Genomic DNA, 20,836 nt, shown 5'->3' with positions numbered 1-20,836 from the left:
CTCGCCCGGTCTGAGCTACTCTGCCGTTTCCTTGCTGCCGCTGGAAGCTCTCTCTGCCCTTCGGGGTATTCTCTAACTTGGGTACCCGCTCCTCGGGGGCCCTTTGCTTTCTTTCAGGTGCCTATCTGGGATCAGGTACTCGCTCCTCAAGGGCCTGCTCTCCCTGCCTCTGCCTGTTACCATCTACTTCTGCCTGGTGGAATCGTCACCTTACAGCTACCATCTAGTGAGTAATCTAATTCTCAGTCTGTCTCATCTACAGCTCTGCCGTGCTGGGAAACTTATACCTGGATATCCCTATACCACCTTGGTGAGACGGGTTCCCTCTGCCGAGGGTCCCTGGACTGCTACCTCTGGATCACCTCACTACTGCCACCTCTGGTGGTATACATCAGCTGTATAATAAAAGACAAAACTCTGTGTTTGTGCTCCTTCCCTGTGGGCGTGGTCATCTTCCACAGTACCCAAGAATCCACTGAAACACCTCGAAACCATCACACACACATCCAGTTCCACGCTTACCTCACTCTGTTCCTGTGGCTCCAGTTCTTACTAGCACTCAGTTCCAGCATTCCAGTGCCCCAGCCCAGCCTGCACCTTATTCCAGTGCTCCAGCCTCACCGGACCATCCACACTCCATTCCAGTCTTGCGCCACTCCAGGAGGTGGTGTCTACAACACCCCCTCTCCAGCTGCCCTTCATTCACAAATCACCTCACAGTCAGGCTGATGCAATACTGTGCACTCAGATTACCACACAGATTAAGCTGCGGTTGGACCCGTGTTTTGGAAGTTCATCCATAAACCCTTATACAATAAGGGGATTGGTGTGTCCAAACCATCGTGTTGCTCATAGCGCTCATCACATGTAAATGCCATGTTGAGGAGGCTATTAGCTAGTACCCTCAATATAAAAAATAAATGTGTGCCCGATGCACACATTTTTACCCTGAAAAGTCTTGAAAAGCCCCAAAGGCTTACAGAAAAGCATAAAATACTGCTTTTCTGTGGTTCTTTCAACTTAATATCGTATCTGTGCACCTCTTAGGAAACAGACTCTCCGGTTTGGACTCAAGTTTTTAGTGCACCGGTATTGCATCAGCCTGAGTTATAGCAGCACAAACACCTTCCAATGCCAGACATGTTGTGAACTAACACAAAACCCTACAAAAGAGATACTCAAAATCTATACAGCAAACCTATCATAATGTAACTATAGTAACACCAAGGACTCAAACAACAAGAACCTTACCTGTGAAAAAGCACAGGTAAATACTACACTGGTCCCAGAATACCAATACACTACCTACTGGGGAAACAAAACAAACCTGATTGCTATAGATCCCTACACAGACACTACACGCTAACAGAATCTCTCACCTTGATCACATACACAGAGTAGAGACAGACCCTCACCAAATACAGAATAAAGGATCACAAATTAGAACCAGCAATATGCAGACAAAAACTTATAAGGAAACCCCAAGAAGCCAGACTGCGTGTGTAACAATGGAAAAACTGAACCACCATTCCTCATAAAACAAATAAAATCAAGAAACATAAAGCATCAATTATAAAAGTAAAACAATACTAATAAAAGAATATTTTAAAACTACTAACAGAATAACTTCTATTAAGTAAATCACATACTTTTTTTTAAATTTCCCAAGCACCAATAAAATATTTCAAAACAGCACATATAACAAATAACACCCAATAATTACAACTAATAAGGATTTTTAAAAAGCCCCTGCTGTTCATACCTGGGAACTATTGATTTCCAGTCATCCTGAGATTGTCAAGGATTAGGGAGCTAAGTGGGGCACACAAACTTTATCCTCTCTCTCACACACACATACTCGCATATCCATTCTCTCTCACACACACATACATGTTCTTACACACACACACACACACACACACCCTCTCTCTCTTACAGACACAGACAAACTCTCATGCACAGACTCTAAGACCCTCTTCCCCCCCCCCCCCAACTCTTACTCCCCAGGATTCTCTCGTAAATACACATATGCTCTCACTCTCACTGGCTCCCTCACATACATATGCACACACCCAGGCAAGTTCCCATTTATTATCATACTCTCCCCCCCCAACCCTCAGGCATGCACACATTCATTCTCACACACAGACCCCAGGAAGGCACCCATGCATTTGTTCTTCTCCCCCCAGGTAGGTTCCCATTCACACACATGCACACACTGAAGACAGACCCCCTCTCTTTCTTTTGCCAGCAGCCTTGGAGCCTCTTTTATTCCTCTGAACCACTGCTGCATGGCTATTGGGGAGGTGCTGATCGCTGCTACTGGCACTGAAGCCTGTTCTGCTGCCTCCTCTGTGCAGGTTCCACAGTATTAAAAATTTGTGGGGTTACCAGTTCCTACATGCTGATCTCTTACATCGCAAGATCATCATAGAGAAAATGCTACTCTTGCACATTCCCAAAGATAACATATGCCAATCACTAAACATTTTTGGTTTTCTAATCAGTTGGTCACAGGTGTTTTTTTCCCCCACATTCCCTTTCTTGGTCTTTTGCCAATTTCTTTTACAGGATCTCTTTTTTTCTGTTTCTTCTCTCTCTATCTGTCTTCTTCCCTTCCTCTCTCAAACACAAATTCAGGCTCTCATTCTCACACGCTATCTCTCACACATACACACACTCACGCAGGTTCTCACTTTTACATGCTGTGTCTTTCTCTCATATATACACACTGGCTCTGTCTTTCACATGCTATCTCACTCTCTCAGACACACACACACACAGGCTCTCTCACTCTCACATGCCGTCTTTCACTCACACACAGTGCTCTGGCATGCTCTCTCCCTGAACATAAAGGCTCTCACTCCCTCTTGCCTCTGGACCTCCTCTTCATGGGTTGCTGCAGGATGGACTCTGCTACCAGGCCTCCTTGACTCGGGACCACCGTGAGGTAGGATCTGCAGTGGCCCTGCCACAAACACTGCTCCTCCTCTGCATGCAGGTAGATGCTCCTCCCACCTTCCTGTCTGTGCGGCCCCAGTTTTTCTTTCGGGGCCGTGCAGGCAGGAAAGAGAAAGAGTACCTGGAGGTTTGGAGGTGACGTGTTTTCATTGGGCTGTGGTGAGATGAGCTCGACTACGGCCCCACCAATCTTCCTGCTATGTGCGGCCGTGAGAAAATTTGTGTGCAGCCACGCACGTGTGCAGCTTAGAGGGAACAGTGGCTGGCACGCAGCCACCCAAAAGAAATCACAACTGGGGGCGATGGCAAAAGTATAACCAGAGACCTCCTATGGAGAATCAGCTGGCTGAGCTGACAGTCGTCATCCAGAAACTCATCGACCAAAAGCACAGTGTGCCTGCTCTGCCAGAAAAGGTTCCTCAGAAAAAAGAGAAAAAGTCTGAGGAATCAAAGAATGGCACCAGGCCAAGCACAACAAACGAGAGCCCAAGAACCTCTGGGTCCTCCCCTAGCACACAATGACTAACCGATCCTGTTTTTCCTCCCCAGGTCTCTACCATAAGTGCCCGGGTGCCTTCCCTGTTTGAATCCAAAGATGCCCATATCTCTACTGTACCAGGTGCCATCCAGCCGCAAGAGAGTTCTGCGCCCCTTCTGGATGTGGACTCTTGTCAGGAAGCATAGGGACTTCTTAGGAAAATTAAAGCCTCAGGGACTCCGCTACACAATCCCCAATCAGAATACAAAATGTATTCAATTGGGAGGGTCTTCTAGACACGGGTTCTGAGGTCACCCTAATCACACACAGCTTGTTTGACAAGCTCTCTGCTTCCGTAGGGAGTAGGTCCACTCCAGCAGTAGCCCCCATGCAAAGTGGACTTAGGGTTATATGGAGGAATGCCTGTGGAGGTCAAAGAGAAGGCATGGCTCACCCTTCAGATAGGGAAGATGAAAGTGAAGCACCCACTTCTGATCACCAAGACCCTTGGTAAGGAATTCCTAATTAGAAATGAACTCCTCATGAGATTGTCCCGCAGCCTTGATTATGTAAATAAGGTCATGTGGACTCAGGTCAGGTACCCTCTCCCATATGGAAGAGTGGCTCCAAGGGGAAAGGGGGCCCATAGTTCCTGCTCTGTAGAGAAGGAGACTACTCTCAGAATACATTTCCAAAAATCAGCAGATCCCTCCCTCCTAGTACTTCGGTACAGGCAGCTTGATGAAAGGGGAAATAATAATGACAATGTTATCTTCTTGAAAAAGGAGACCATACTCAGCATTGTCCTAGATACTGATCAAATGGAGATGTGCTTCAACCAAAACCCATCTTCCACTGACCAGAGCTGAGCTGACTTAGGAGCTCCGGAGGTAAGCACACCTGTAACCAAAGACACACACCTGTGTGTCTTTGGTTACAGGTGTGTGAAGCTGAACGACATATACTGGAGATGCTAGCAGACACACAAAATCTACAGATACCTCTGATGCTCAGTAGCGAGGACTCCTTCATGAGTGAGTCCCTCTTCCGCAAAGTGAAAGGTAAGATAGAACTGGATGCAGTAAAACACAATAATACTTTGGTAGAGATACCCAGACATGATACTAAATTGCAGATGAGCGCTGAAATTAGGTAGTAAGACCTTCAAACACAACTTCTCCATAATTAGAGGTTTAGATTTACTGATGTGTTTGGGCTCAGACTGTCTCATCAGACTGGGAGTTTATGTCGATCTAGTGAATGATGTTGTCTGGAGTAAACTGGAAGGTGATCTGGTAAATAGTGCTGACATTCTCAAATCACCCAGGTCTGGCCAGGTAGTCCCACAGGTATGTGAAGTAGTGAGCGCTGAGAAAGTATATATCTCTAGCAATGTGCAAAATTATCCCTTCAAAATCAGAATAGCCACAGGTCAACAAATGTTAGAGAAAGTGGTTTTCTTCTCGCCAAAAACCATATTTTTAGAATCTGGATTGTCTATGGGAGCCACACCTTGAATGGAGGTGTTAGACACAGTTCTGTACCTGTTAGTGATGAATATCAGCACAAGCTGAACTGCACTGGGAGACGAAGAACCCCTTGATTCCCTAATCAGTGAATCCTTCCCTGATCTAGAGCTAAACCTGCCAGTCATAGGTAAATTACCTGGAAACCCCGAGGTAGGCCCTGGAGAAGATCCCCCCTGTGTAGTGCAAAACGCTGCTTAAAGGCATTATCAACCTACAGTTTATTTGGCCATATGATGATCAAACTTTTAAGGTTCAACTGTAAAACATCTGCCCTACTGTCAAGGGAACCTGACAGAAGTGAGATAGGTGAAATCCAGGCTGAAGGACTCCAAACAGTTAGCTCAGTTCAGACTCGCTCCATCTTGGAGGAGATAGAAGAGTGAGTGGAAATAGCTTAGAAAGAACCCTTCCCTAGGTTCGAGGAGACAGTAAACAATCAGCTAATGGAAGCAGATGCTGTCATATGGTAGGAGCAATGGATGGCCCGTGCCATTTTTTAAGATGGTGCCAGCCGTCCATTGCTCCTACCATGTGACAGAGGCCGGCCAATGGCACCGATAGCCCTTGGCACATGGAAAGGGCAAAGGGCCACCAGCGCCATTTTGTTTACTGGCAGCCAATGACCTGAGAGCGGGAGTTCACTTCCGGGACCCCTGCTGGACCACCAGGGACTTTAGGCAAGTTTTTTGGGGTCGGGAGGGTGGGGGATTGTAATTAATTAAATCTGACGGGTTGGGGTGTTTTTCTTTTTTTTTGGTTCGGGGCAGCCAAAAAAAAATGGCCCAAACTGCGGGAAATTTTGGGCCGATAACGAAGGCCAAACCAAAAGGTTTGGCCGAATCACATCCCTACTTGCCATCAGTCCATACATATTTTAGCCAGTGACCGAATCAAAGCCGGTCAGGTCTCCAGCAGCAAAATTTCTTCTTGGACACTTACTCTTCAAGGTTGGCCATTTGAAGTACGATATGCCCAAGGACATAAAAGCGTTGTGGCTCAATATTTAGCCGAATTACATGATTGCACTGCTGAAGAAGAACCAGAGTTGATCTCGGAACCTGAGACCGAGACAAGAGAACCTCACAATCACTACACCTATGATGAAGAAACGTGCAACTGTTTTCCTAAAGCCTATGTTGACAGTTGTGCTTTCCACAGGGACAGTGACCCCGAATTAGTAGCCAGAGTAGGAATAGCATGGGAGGAGAATCACCCCTGTGATTCCATCAGCTATGCTCTGGGATCCAAATCAAATCAGTAAGCAGAGCTCATCGCAGCACTGATAGCTGTGCAATCAGCTGTACAGCATGGTTTATAGACCATTGTAATCTGCACAGATTCTGATTACGTCAGACATGACACATTTGCCTAACTAGAAAGCGAATCAAATGCTCAATTCTTAAAAGAAACCCATCAAACACCACGAATTGATTCTAGCCTTAGATCAGTTAGTAAAGAAAAAGAAATGATAGTCTACTGGAAAAAGTTAAAAGGTCATTCTAAAGTCACGGGTACCGATAAGCAGGCAACAAGTTTTCAGACCAACTTGCCAAGGAGAATGCCACATCAGATAGGCTCTGATAAATGAAGGAATCTCCCACAGTAGCAGTGAGAACAGTCACCAGGCATTAAGCTAATGGTGTAGTGAAATGCCTGGCTTTGACCTAGTGAATGCCCAGAAAAAAGATCCTACCCTGATGCAAATCCCCTCACCAAAGCAGATTGTCAGACAGATGAAGAGTTACGGCTCCTCTATTCTTCCAGAAACCCATTTCACAAGGAGGGGTATAGAGAGAGAGATAAGAGAGGAGAGGTAGTGAGGTGCTGAAGAGTGAAGGCATTTGTAGGTGAGAAAGAGAAGCTTGTACTGTATGTGAGAGCGGATAGAGAGCCCATGCACTGACTTCAGAAGAGGGGTTATGTGAGTGTATTGAATTTGGTGAATGATAATTCACACAGCTGAATTTAGGATAGATTGAAATGGAAAGAGATGGCTTGCCAGGAGACCTGTGGTAGGTTGCAATAGTCTAAGCAGGAGGAGATGAAAGTTCTGGTAGTGTGATCAGAAAGGAAGAGATGGATTTTGTTGATGTTATAGAGAAAGAAATGGCATGTTTTAGCAGAGTTTTGGATATGCGTAGAGAAGGAGAGAGGGAAGTCAAAGATGACTCTTAGATTACAGGCTGAGGGGACCGGGAGGATGACCATGTTATCCACAAAAATAGAGAAAGCAGAAAGAGGGGAGGAGGGTGGTTGTCTTGGGGGGAAAGATAAGGAACTCTGTCCTGGCCATGTTGAGTTTAAGGTGGTTATGGGACATTCAGGCAGCAATGTCATACAAGTAGGCCAAGATCTGGGACTGGATTTCTGTGAAATTTCTGGTGTAAAAAGATAAATCTGAGAGTCATTAGCATAAAAATGGTATTGAAAGCAATATGAGAAAATCAGAATTCCAAGGGAATTAGTATTTTGGGAGAAGAGAAGATGTCCCAGGACAGAACCCTGAGATACACCATTTGATACTGGAATAGCAGTGGAGGAGGAACCATCAGAGGAAACACAATGGGAGAGGTAAGAAGAGAACCAAGACAGAATTCCAAAATCCCAGGGCGGACAGAGTATCAAGGAATAGGTGGTGATCAACAGTGTCAAAAGCAGAAGGTAGGTCAAGGAGGATAAGGACAGATTAAAGACCTTTCGCTTTAGTCATAAATGGGCCATTGGAAACTTTGGCAAAGGCTGTTTCAATTGGATGTAGAGGGCGAAAAGCAGACTGGAGTGGATCAAGAATGGCTTGAGGAGTAAGAAAGCCAAGACAGCAGCAGTGAACAGCACATTCAAATAGTTTGGAGGCAAAAGGGATAAGGGAGATGGGACAATAGTTGACAGGACAGGTGGGATCCAGTGAGGGTCTGAAATCAGGGCTACAACCAACCCTAAATTGTACCATGCTCAACCCAGTTTATATATGGGGAGCACTCAAGGCAGGGAAAAATCTCTGGCCAAAAATTGCATAGAGATAGAAAAAGGGAAAAATATTTAGTAAGAGAACAAAGTAACCCTTATATTAGTATATTATTGTATCTCAAGAAATGCAGAATTGTTTAATTTATACCCATTTTATTGCATAAGAAAAGAATGGCAAAGATTTTCAAAAGCATTTGCATGCTTAAAACTGTTTTACATGTGTAATTGCACTTTACCTGTGTAAGTGGGCTTTTGAAAATTACTACACTATATGCCATTGAATTATCAATAGGTTTTAATGCAGGGAAATGGCTTTTGAAAAATTGCTAGGATAGTATGTTACATTTACATGCGTGACTCCTTTGAAAATGCACCTGAATGCTTTCAATTAAACAAGGGCATCATGGTAATTCTTATTATTATACTTGGGGTTCACAAACCTTTTTCCAGCACTGTAAATAATACAAAGGAACAAGCAGTGAAAAGTTAAGTCCTAGAGGAAGAGGTCAGAATGTGAGGCTGACAGGGGGGTAAGGTTGGTGGTAGCATAAAGAAAAATGTCTTTACAGAAGGGGTAGTAGATACATAGAATAACCTCCCAGTGGAAATGGTAGATGTCAAAAGAGTAACATAATTCAAGAAAGCAAGGCACAGAGAATGCTTATTTGCAAGGATAGGAGGGTATCACCGGAGACCTGGTAGGCTCTATGGTATTGCATCAGGAATGAACGAACTAGATGAGTCTTGCTGTCCTTAACTGTTGTCATATTTTATATTTCTATGGCATGAAATTGCTTCAAAAGTAGTTGCTTGGGGGAAAACTGGCAGAAGCTTTGTCATATATAACTCCAAGGAACATTTTACACAGCAATTGCTCTGTTTCACAAGTTGACAAACAGTCTACACAGATTGTCGATACAAAAATGCAAAAAAAAAAAAAAAAAAAGCTTGACATATACTTTGACAAACATAAAAATGGACAAAATAATCTGTCTGGCAAACTCTTTAAAATGCAGCTCGCTTCTGTGGTGGGAGTTCTGTCAAGACTAATCTCATGTGATTGAAATATTTTCAGCTGCTTCCAATTTAAGATTGGGTTTTTTTTTTTACTCAGAGCAATACTGCTTCTGCAAAAACTTTCAAGAAGATACAATCTCTTTGCATGTTTTGAACGCATCATTTGTGTCCTATTAAGTCAAGGTGTTTTTCTCATTTTCAAGGCAAATGCAAGATTGCTGGAGGAAACCAAATAAACCATCGTTATAAAGGTATTTAGATTGACATCCTCTTGCAGTTGCAGAGTACATTATTGGCTTCAGTACAATATGCATGAGCCTTATTACCCCTTTTTTCGATATGCATTGCTCTCTTGATGATAACATCTGGAACTGGATGGAGAGAACCCACTGATGATGCTCCAATGGTGATGTCAGCTCAGACGAAGCTCAAGAGGCAAAAAACATTTGCTAATATTCCAGTTACCATTTTGAATGGCTTCCAAGACTTATGTTCACTCTCTCCATAGCACTCAATGGAGAAAATGGAGAGAGAAAGAAAAAGTAAAAAGTATGTACAGATGTGGGAATGGCATTCTTCTGTCTAGCTTATTTTCCATCCAACCTAGAGGAGAGACTTTTTCTTGGAGTTACCAAGTTCTAATTGAATTCCCCTGCACTAACAGGCTTTAACACACAATTTCCTAGCGTGTAGCAGATGGACTCAGGACCAATGGGTATAGTGTACTCCTGCTAGCAGTTGGAGACAGATCAGATTTCAATCTGACGTCAGCCCCTAGTACATATACCCCTGCAGGAAGTGCAGCTCTTCAGTATTTTCCGTCTCCATAGCAGTTAGGGACTATCTGCATGCTCTCACAGCGTTAGAACCAAATTCAAAGAAGAAAACCAAATTTGAAAGGAGAAACCTACCTGAAGATGAGCCCTGCTCTCCTGCGGTGATACCCTCGGGTCCCTCCCCCAGTTGAGATTCTCGAGGTGATTTCTGTGGTCCCTCAGTCCGGCAGCCGAATCGCGGCGAGGACCTAGCCCCCGATCCTCGGCGCGGCTGAGAGGCAGCGGGTGCACCCTCGAGTGCGGCGGTGAAGGTATTTGCCCTCTCCCCCCGGTTATTTCCAAGGGTCTACCCACGTGGAGACCCTCCAAAGGGGTCGCCATATTGCCCACGTGCTCGCTGTCGCCATCTTGGCTCATTTCGCCACGCCGTTCGCCGTTTGGCCCTAGCGCACAAAACCGAGTTAGGTGCACAAAACACTTGTGCGCATAGACTTACACACACATAAAACCTTGTGTGCATAAGTTGCATGCACAGAGCTGTGCGCATATCTACGGCTGGACGCACAGCTACGCGCACAACTCGCACAGTTTATGCGCCGACAGCATGGCATCACCAGAAACAGGGATAAAAGCTCAAGGCCTCTGCCCAGCATGCCACATCAGAGCCGCACAAAGTGAGGAGGCCGATGCCCTGTGCACGCAGTGTGAGGAGGCCCTGGGAGATCCAGTTCAGAGCCAGTCCCACCCAGGGCCGATTACTAGCTCCTCAGGGAGTACCCCGGACCTAGCAGATCCCAGTGGAACCTCCCCACAGACAGGGGAGGTTCCACAGACAGGGGAGGATCCACAGACAGGGGAGGATCCAGCGTCGATCTCATGGGTGGAGTTCTTCAAGGGGATTCACGCCTTTGTTCAAATGCAAACTGAACCTCCGGCTGGTCAGCCACATGCTCCGCCAGAGGACCCTCAGGCCCCAGGCCCTTCAAGACCTAGGCACAGGCTTCCACTACCCAGAAGCCCCACCTATGGGGACACGGACATCTCTGAAGAGGAAGCCGAGCCCCTAGAAGAGGGGGAGCTCCCCCTGGGGACAGAACCTCACTGAACCATGAGACGCTTCTTCACAAAGGACGAGCGCCCGGACCTGGTCACCCAATGTCTGACGGAGCTCGCTATCCCGGGCCCAGGTACTTTGGGGGAACCTAAACCGAACCCCCTGCTGGAGGGTCTTCGTCAGACCTCTCACCATTTCCCTCCGTTACAAGCGGCACAACAGCTGATTGACCTGGAATGGAATGCCCCGGAGTCCACATTCAAAGGGGGCCGAGCTTTGGTAGCCATGTACCCCCTGGACCCGGCGACCAAAGATCTTCTTGCATGCCCAAGAGTTGATGCCATGGTCTGTGCGGTCTCTAAGTGCACCACTATCCCAGTAGAGGGAGGAGCAGCGCTCAAGGATGCACATGACTGGCGTCTGGAATCCATCCTCAAACAGTCATTTGACGTAGCCGCTATGTCTCTACAAATTGCGGCCTGCTGCACAGTGGTGACAAGTGCCTGCTTATCCCAAACCAGGAACAACACCCCGGGAGAAGACATGGAACCAGCAGTATCATTCCTCGTGGATGCTGCCTCCGACCTAGTGCGTACGGTGGCCAGAGGAGTGTCATCTGCGGTGGCGGCCAGAAGGCAACTCTGGCTCCAAAGCAGGTCGGCCGACGCATCTTCCAAAACGCGCCTCTCAAGGATGCCCTTCAAAGGATCCCTCCTGTTTGGCAACGAACTAGAAAAATTAGCCGACAAATGGGGCGAGTCCCCAGTGCTGCGCCTGCCGGAGGATAAAACGAAGAGAAACCAGCGACTCTTCCCCAGGTCCTCCAGGGGCAGGAGTTCACAGCGCTTCAATCCTTACAGGAGCAACTATCAAGTGCCCCGCCCTACGAGCAGGAACCAGTCCTTTTGGAACAAGCACAACAAGAGGGGTACCAGCTTGGGTACAGGCCCCAGCCACACCCCACAATGAGATTCAGCCGACCCGTCCAAGGGAAGAAACCATAGGGGGCAGACTAGCCCTATTTTACCGCAGATGGATTGAGATAACTTTGGACAAGTGGGTCCTAGCCAACATTTGGGAGGGGTCCTTCCTGGATTTTCTACGTACCCCTCCAGACAAGTTCGTGGAGTCCCCCTGCCATGACCTCTCCAAGAGGGCGGCAGTGGAAGCCATACTGTCCAGACTACTGGCCCTTGAGGCCATAACCCCGGTGCCTCCACAAGAAATAAATACTGGACATTATTCCATCTATTTTATCGTCCCCAAGAAAGAGGGAACATTCAGGCCCATCCTGGACCTCAAGTCCGTCAACTGCCACCTAAGGATTCCCCGTTTCCGCATGGAAACCCTGTGATCCATAATATGGGCGATACAACCGGGAGAGTTTCTCACATCCCTGGATCTTTCGAAGGCCTACCTACACATCCCAATTCATCAGGAACACCAGTGCTACCTATGCTTCAAAGTCCTGAACCGTCACTACCAGTTCCAGGCACTACCTTTTGGGTTAGCCACAGTTCCCCGGACATTCACCAAGGTAATAGTAGTGGTGGCGGCAACACTGAGGAAGGAAGGAATCCTCATCCACCCTTACCTAGACGATTGGCTGATTAGGACAAAGTCACCGGAGGAAAGCCACCAAGCAACCAGCAGAGTCATAAATCTACTGGAGAGCCTAGGATGGGTGGTCAACACAAACAAAAGTTTCCTACAACCCTCACAGTCACTGGAATACCTAGGAGTCCGATTCGACACCAAAGAAGACAAGGTCAGCCTGACCCCCACAAGGAGATTAAAACTGTGGAACCGGCTACATACCTTGCTGAACGAACCTCGTCCCACAGCATGGGATTACCTGCAAGTCCTTGGGCTGATGGCATCCACACTGGAAGTTGTGCCATGGGCGCGAGCCCACATGAGGCCCCTAAAGCGCTCACTTCTATCACGGTGGAGCCCACGGTCCCAGAACTACACCGTTCGTCTACCACTCCCGGGCAGAGTCCAGAACCAGCTACGGTGGTGGCTGCAGGCCAACCACATGAGCCGAGGATCAAGACTATCCTCTCCAACCTGGATCCTACTCACCACAGATGCCAGTCTACGAGGATGGGGAGCACACTGCGAGGAGTTAACCACCCAAGGGCAGTGGAACACAGAAGAGGCGGGATGGAACATCAATCGCCTAGAAGCAAGGGCAGTCAGACTAGCCTGTCTGCGGTTCGCTCACAGACTTCGAGACAAAGCAGTCAGAGTAATGTCAGACAATACCACAACAGTGGCCTACATCAACAGACAGGGGGGGAACCAGAAGACAACAAGTGTCCCTGGAAATAGACCCCCTGATGGCGTGGGTGGAAGCAAATCTCCAGGAGATCTCCGCCGTCCACATCGCCGGGAAAGACAACATCACGGCGGACTTCCTCAGCAGGGAAAGTCTAGACCCAGGAGAATGGAAGCTGTCGTCCGCAGCCTTCTAAATGATAGTGAATCGGTGGGGGACACTGGACATAGACCTTCTGGCAAACAGATCCAATGCCCAAGTGTCCAGATACTTCAGCCGCAGGCGGGAACCGCAGTCCCAAGGGATCGATGCTCTGGTACAGACCTGGCCACCGGGGACCTTGCTATACGCCTTCCCGCCGTGGCCCCTATTGGGTGCAATCATTCATAAGATACAACTACACAGGGGGCTAGTTCTTCTGGTGGCTCCAGATTGGCCAAGAAGACCCTGGTGCGCAGACATGAGAAGACTGCTGGCAGGGAACCCCCTACCCCTGCCTCCACACAGGGACCTACTACAACAAGGTCTGATCCTCCACGAGGACCCAGCTCAATTCTCTTTTACGGTCTGGCCATTGAGAGGGCCCACCTGAGAAAGAGTGGATACTTGGGTGCTGTAATTGACACCCTCCTCCGAGCACGCAAGTTCTCCACATCGTTAACGTACATAAGGATTTGGTGAGTATTTGAAGCCTGGTGCAAAGACCAAAATATCAAGCCATGCTCATTTAAAGTTCCCGTGATCCTGGAATTCTTCAGAATGCACTACAGAAGGGACTGTCCCTCAACTCCATCAAGGTACAGGTGGCCGCATTGTCATGCTATGGCTCCAAGAGCGAGGGCGACAGCATAACCTCTCACCTGGACGTGTCACGCTTCCTAAGAGTAGTCAAACACATTCGTCCACCACTAAAGTGGCCCGTACCTCTGTGGAATCTCAATCTTGTTTTGGATTTCCTAGCGGGAACCGCCTTCAGACCCCTCTGAGGACTGTCTCTCCACCTTTTAACCTTAAAGACGGTGTTCTTGCTGGCAGTTTGTTCAGCCCGCCGCATCTCGGAACTACAAGCACTGTCCTGCCGTGAACCATTCCTCAGGCTCACCCCGGGAGCCATCCAACTACGCACGGTTCCCTCCTTCCTCCCCAAAGTGGTCTCACACTTCCATCTTAACCAGACCATCTCGCTACCAGCGATGGATGGCTTGAAGAATTTGGAAGAAGCCCGTAGTCTACGCCACCTCAACATCGGCAGACTCCTATCCAGATACCTGGAAATGTCGGAACCCGTACAAAAAACGGACCACCTTTTCGTCCTTCATAGCGGAAAGAGGCAAGGGGAAGCGGCCTCCTGGGCAACCATTGCCCGCTGGATCAAGGAAGTCATTAAGGTGGCCTACGTAGAAGCTGGCAAGCCACCACCTCTACAGGTCAAGGCCCATTTTACCAGAGCCCAGGCAGTATCCTGGGCAGAAACTAGAATGCTGTCGCCTGCCGAGATCTTCAGGGTGGCTACATAGTCCTCCATCCATACCTTCTCCAGATTCTACCGTCTGGATGTTCAGGCTTGGGAGGACACGGCATTTGCAAGGACAATCCTAAGTGGGTCACGGGCAGCCTCCCACCCGGTTTGGGAGTAGCTTTTATACATCCCATTGGTCCTGAGTCCATCTGCTACACGCTAGGAAATGGAGAAATTACTTACCTGATAATTTCATTTTCCTTAGTGTAGACAGATGGACTCAGCATCCCACCCTTGGCTGCCGTTACGCATGGTCTTTCAAATGATTCAAGGATAAGCCACGTTTTCATTTACCTAGGGCATCCACCCTGCCGGGTGTCGACGCTTTCCGGTTGAGTACACTGGCGGTCTCCAGCTATAGTCAATCAACCAGTTCAAGTTAATCAAGTTTTAATGTTTAACCAAGTTATGAAGTTACTCAAATTATTAAGTTAATCAGTCAGTCACACATATATCCACAATGCTTTTCGAGGAGAATACTGAAGAGCTGCACTTCCTGCAGGGGTATATGTACTAGGGGCTGAAGTCAAATTGAAATCTGATCCGTCTCCAACTGCTAGCAGGAATACACTATACCCCATTGGTCCTGAGTCCATCTGTCTACACTAAGGAAAACGAAATTATCAGGTAAGTAATTTCTCCAATAAATGCATTAGTGCATGTGAAAATATGTTAGCACATGCTATGCTGACCACATGAGAAAAGAAAATGGAAGCAAAGAGCCTTACAAAATGTTTTAACAATTAGATTCAACTATTCAGTTAAATATCAAATAAGACCTCATTCCATTTCCTGGTTTGTCTGTTGATCCTAGGTCACAGCCAGATGGACGGACACAATATTTCTATCAGGCATGCTTTGTTATTCTTCGTTCAAGAATGCTTAAAAGTGGAGAGCTATAATATTTGATCGAGAAACATTTCTGCGTCTATGGTGACGTTTCAGAGTCTGGATTACAAAAGGTTCGGAACTTTGAAATAATTGTATTAGTGAAAAAAAAAATAATTCCCACTGCACACTTTCAATTGCCCTCACTGTAAATTCCTTCAAAAAGGCGCAACTTCTTTAACAAAGGTGGGGGGGGGGGGGGGGGGGGGGGTTGAGGTAGGGCTGGGGGGGCGGAAGGAAAGTTCCCTCCAAGGCCGCTCCGACGTGCGCAAGGGGGTGCACGCTGCGCGCACCCAGCCCTAGGGAAGCCCCTGGCGTCCATGAATTATTTGGTTTTATTTCCAAGTTTTTATTGTTTATTTTGGCATTGTTACAGCTGTTATTGCTATTTTCCCTCACAAACTGGTAACAGAATAACTTTGCAGACTGGATGGGCCGGGCAGTCTTTTTCTGCCATCATCTACCTCGCAACTATACAGCCGGTTGATATTAATAGCATAATAATCAACTGAATTTTACCAATTTATTGCCAGTGTTATCAATTTTAGTCCAAAGCACGTTAGGGGGGTCTTTTTTTTTTTTAATGCCAATAATTACTTCGAAACTGTTATCTAATGGATGTCTTTCCAGACAAAATCCTACTTGCCTGTATATATTCTTTTCTTTTTTTCTGAGGTAGGAGGGCAGGAAGGTGAAAAAGGTCTTTAAAAAGTTCTAACGTCGCTGTGGAGCTCTTGACCACAGAGCAGACTGTGCTGCTAAAATGCACAGTCTCCAGCCAGTTGATCTAGCATTGCAAATACATATGCTAGGATCCACAGTCTTTTGAGTCAGACTAGATAATGCAGCAACCGTGTATTAATTTTAATGTAGATTAATGTGAGCGACTTCCCTTTGCATGTATATACACAGGTACAAATAATTAAGATTAATTTCCACTAGACATAATAGCCTTCACTGTGCACAATGCCATAACATCCTTCTCTAATAGCTACTAATTGGATCCATTTGCTTTGATGGCGAAGTCCTGACTAGTTTTTGTTCTGTTGCCTTTCCAGCCCCCCTTCCCCATTATCCTAAGGTTCATCTACAGGCGGGATTTATGATAATAAAGTCAAAGACACGTAGTTTGTTAACAGGAAAAAAAAAAATCGATAACTTTATTGGTTCTTAAAATGCTCACTGAAGGTCGGACTGCGCCCACGGCAGAATAAGAAAGCTATAAGGCAGGTTTCATTGCTTTTACAGCTAATGGTTTCCTCACAGTTATTGTAAGCAGCAAATTATATGTTAATTTTCCTCCTTCATTGTTAGGTACTCTTTGTAACTTTGTTTATATCTCTTGAAGGCAGGATCACATTGGTACCCTGAGGGGACACTAAGGAAAGGGGGGGTGTTGATGTTGATGTTATTTACATGGCTGGTCCGTTTTTAACATACAGAGCTGTATGTCTCGTATATAACAAAGCAACATTCTGGATTAGACACCTCCGCCGCTCAGGCCCCCGCCCCAAAGAGCTAGAACTGTTTGGAGATTTGTAAAACAGGTTTTGCAAGGGGGGTAGAATTTAGCATGCACTCTGTCTCAGATTCTCTCAAAATGTTTATCCAATTTAACGACATTTTTTGTAATCACACCCTGCTTCACTCCTGCACTAACCAAGTAGAAAACATTTGGCTCAAAGGTTTTACTTCAATGATTCACTGAGCTCCCTGTCCCTCAGAATAAGCTAGCATTGGATTGACTTTAGATCCCCCCTCTGTTTATTTTTATCTTTTGATCTAACAAAAGGTAACAGTAATGAGATAGAATGGTAGTGGACCCTTGGACCGAGGTGCAAGTTGTTACAGCCTGTGGAGGGGAAGCCCCACAGGTCCGCGCCGTCGGGAGGCGAGGTACCGGCATGGCGAGGAGCTCTTAAGTAAGCAATGGAGAGGCCCCAGGGACCCGTAGCTAATCCCCGCGGGATGGTGAGTTGTAAGAGGTTCTCCGGAAGGTCGACCCCCAAGGGTTCACAGCTGCAGGATGTTGGATGTAGGAAAGGACGTAGACCACCCACGGGGGGGGTGTAGTCCGGTTAACTACAGCAGCTGAAGTAGGGAGGACCCTGGAGAGCGAAGGTGTTGCCAGAGATGAAATAGTAGCTGACCCGAGGAGCTGGACAGTACACAGGAGGAAGGTGGAGTCTAGCCCCCGAGGAGCGGGACAAGCCAGGTGGAACTCTTGAGAGGAGGCGCGGCCCGAGGAGCGGGCAGGCGCTGCCAGACCAGGCAGAGATGCAGGCACAGCCCCGAGGAGCGGGGAGGCCCGACGAGGAACTCACAGGTACTACGATGATCTGAAGACACTAGAGTAGTTGGGGCCAAGGCAGGGTTGGACCCAAGAGGTGCAAAGGTAGGCCAGGGGAGCAAGTCCCTGAGGAAGCGCACACTGACCCCCGAGGAGCGGGTGCCAGATAGAATCCGAGGCACAGCAGCAGGCAACGTCTCAGGAATCCGCAGGAGCTGAGTTCAGCGTGGGACTTGTTGCCAAGTCTGTTTGCTGGGAGTGACAGTGGAGCTTATCAATGAGAGGCTGATGACATCATCACGGTGGGATGCCCCCGAGCTTCCCACAGAAGCGTCTTCATAGGCGGGACCTGTGACGAGCGCACGCACCTAGGGAGGCCCAGCGTCGGAGCAGGGAGCGGCGGTGTCCATGCCGCTGAGGAGAGTCCCGCGGAACGTGGCGAAACAGACAGAACCGCACAGCGAGCAGCCCCGGGGAGGGCAGAAGAGCCTTGCAGGACGTGAGTACTCGCGGTCGCAGCTGTTTGAGACCGACAGGCATAACAGGTAGGAGACCACACAGGTGTCATGGCTTTGACTTGGCATGTTTAATAAGTTTCTATAGAAATATCTTGTGATATTACTATACTCCACTGATATATCTTAATTAAATCCAAAGGAGGCTGAAACAAGTAAACCATTTTTATTTATTTATTTATAGGCTTTTATATACCGATGTTCATGTAATAGTACATATCGCGTCGGTTTACAGAGAACTAAAGTTAGAAATTACATCGAACATGTGTGATACATATAACAAGGCATACGTAATAAGAATTATAGATAAACCAAAAACTTAGTATTACATCAAACATATTAAACATGTGTGATACATATAACAGGGCGTACGTAGTAAGAATTATAGATAAACCAAAACTTAGTATTACATCAAACGTATTAAACACAATTGTATGAAAAACGTGAGAACATATGCATTTACCCGAAGAACAGAGCGTTATTAGATTTATGGAGGTTGACAACTAAAATTGATAGGAAATTATCTAGTTCTATTACTAAGATCCACACTTTCTCTGTGGAAACCAGGGAAAAGTTTGTGGAGTTAGAAGATAGGACTAATAAATTATAAACTTTACTTGGGAATCTGAACCCCTCAGTAAGTAATTTTCAAGCCATAGCTGCATCTTTCATTAAGGATAACCTCATACTACATAATAGAATTGAATTATTAGAAAATGAGTTACGATCTTGCAATCTTCGATTGTTAAATTTTCCTAAGTATACCATTTTTAAATGACACATGTAGTAAATATAGATATAAAATGCTCTATAACAGTGACAAGGCACTTAATAAAATTTCAACATGTCTTTCTACCTTGAAAAAAAGGCTATTTGAAAATAAACTTTTTCTGAATGCAAGACAGAGATAATATCTGTCTAGGTTCCCTTCCTTACACATTCCAGCCTCTATCACAATCGAAAGTATGACGCTTACCGTATCTAAACAAGTACACAATCTTGGTGTTATCACGGAGACAACTTTTTCGTTATGATCCCAAGTATGGAATGTGACTAAGATCGTTTTTGACAAGCTTTATATGCTTTGCTGGTTAAGACCATTCTTGGGAAAAGTCAATTTTTGGACTATATGTGATTCCCTGGTGAATGCATCTCTTGATTATGCTTACCGTACACTATTGTACACACTTTAAAACAAGTGCAGAATGCGGCCACTCGTATAGTAGCAGGTACTCCCATCCGTGAGCATATTTACCCAATTTTAGCTAGGCTTCATTGGTTACCTATTCTCTGGCGGTTCAAATTAAAATCACACTTTTGGTTTTTAAAGGTGTTCACGGCCTTGCTCCAGCTTTGAAGGTTTATCAGCCAGCCTGTAGTTTGCAGTCTGCTTCAGGACACTTACTGGAGATTTCATATTTGAAACAAATAAGGCTGTTGGAATTGAAAGATCTGCTTTTTTTTTTTTTCATGGAAGACCCCATTTTATGGATCACCTTAACAGAGATTAAGTGTGAATCATCGCTTTTAAAATCATGAGAGGTCTAGAACGAGTAGATGTGAATCGGTTATTTACTCTTTCGGATAGTAGAAAGACTAGGGGGCACTCCATGAAGTTAGCATGGGGCACATTTAAAACTAATCGGAGAAAGTTCTTTTTTACTCAACGCACAATTAAACTCTGGAATTTGTTGCCAGAGGATGTGGTTAGTGCAGTTAGTATAGCTGTGTTTAAAAAAGGATTGGATAAGTTCTTGGAGGAGAAGTCCATTACCTGCTATTAAGTTCACTTAGAGAATAGCCACTGCCATTAGCAATGGTAACATGGAATAGACTTAGTTTTTGGGTACTTGCCAGGTTCTTATGGCCTGGATTGGCCACTGTTGGAAACAGGATGCTGGGCTTGATGGACCCTTGGTCTGACCCAGTACAGCATTTTCTTATGTTCTTATGTTCTTATTCCTAAAGCTGGTAAATGCATTTTTAGACACGGCCGGCCCTCCTTACCTCCGCTCCCTGTCAACCATTCACCCGTGCCCCTGGTGCTTTCCTTCATCCAGCCGCATAACCTTGTCTACTGACCTGCTCACAGTCCAGACTGGCATACTCCATATCAAGCATCTCTCCTTCCATGTTCTGGACCGCGCCATACACCCTATTGTCCTAGGGCTACCTTGGCTTCGGAAACACTCTCCCAATTTCGATTGGTCCAGGATGTAGCTCTCCAGCTGGGGTCCCACATGTCACTCCAGGTGTCTAGATTTAGTCACGCCCCTCTGCTGTGCCACCATGGCTACCTGCCTTCCTGGCCTACCGCCTCAGTATGCTGTCTTCACCGATGTCTTCTCCAAAGATGCTGCAGACACTCTGCCTCCTCACCGCACTTTCGATTGTGCCATCAATCTGCAACCAAATTCAGAGCCCCCTCGTGGGCGTATCTACCCGTTATCCCCAGCCGAGACTAAAGCCATATCAGAATATATCCGCGAAATCCTGGATAAGGGCTTCATACGCCGCTCTACATCTTTGGCGGGGGCAGGATTCTTTTTCATCAGGAAGAA

At 46.5% G+C, this 20,836-nt stretch overlaps 1 long non-coding RNA gene across 2 annotated transcripts in view; it reads left to right on the top strand.

Annotated features, from left to right (window-relative positions):
- Positions 1-15,149: 15,149 nt before the first annotated feature.
- The window catches only part of LOC115093192, a 40,198-nt gene continuing 34,511 nt past the window's right edge, over positions 15,150-20,836 (top strand). For both annotated transcript variants that reach the window (XR_003857209.1, XR_003857208.1), the window contains exons 1-2: positions 15,150-15,209; positions 15,397-15,544. This is a non-coding gene — a long non-coding RNA (uncharacterized LOC115093192). The remainder of the gene's footprint in view (positions 15,210-15,396; positions 15,545-20,836) is intronic.

Source organism: Rhinatrema bivittatum, chromosome 6 (genome assembly GCF_901001135.1).
Source record: "Rhinatrema bivittatum chromosome 6, aRhiBiv1.1, whole genome shotgun sequence".
NCBI classification, from domain to species: Eukaryota; Metazoa; Chordata; class Amphibia; order Gymnophiona; family Rhinatrematidae; genus Rhinatrema; species Rhinatrema bivittatum.
Note: the sequence above shows the minus strand (reverse complement) of the source record. Positions and strands in the feature narration are given on the sequence as shown.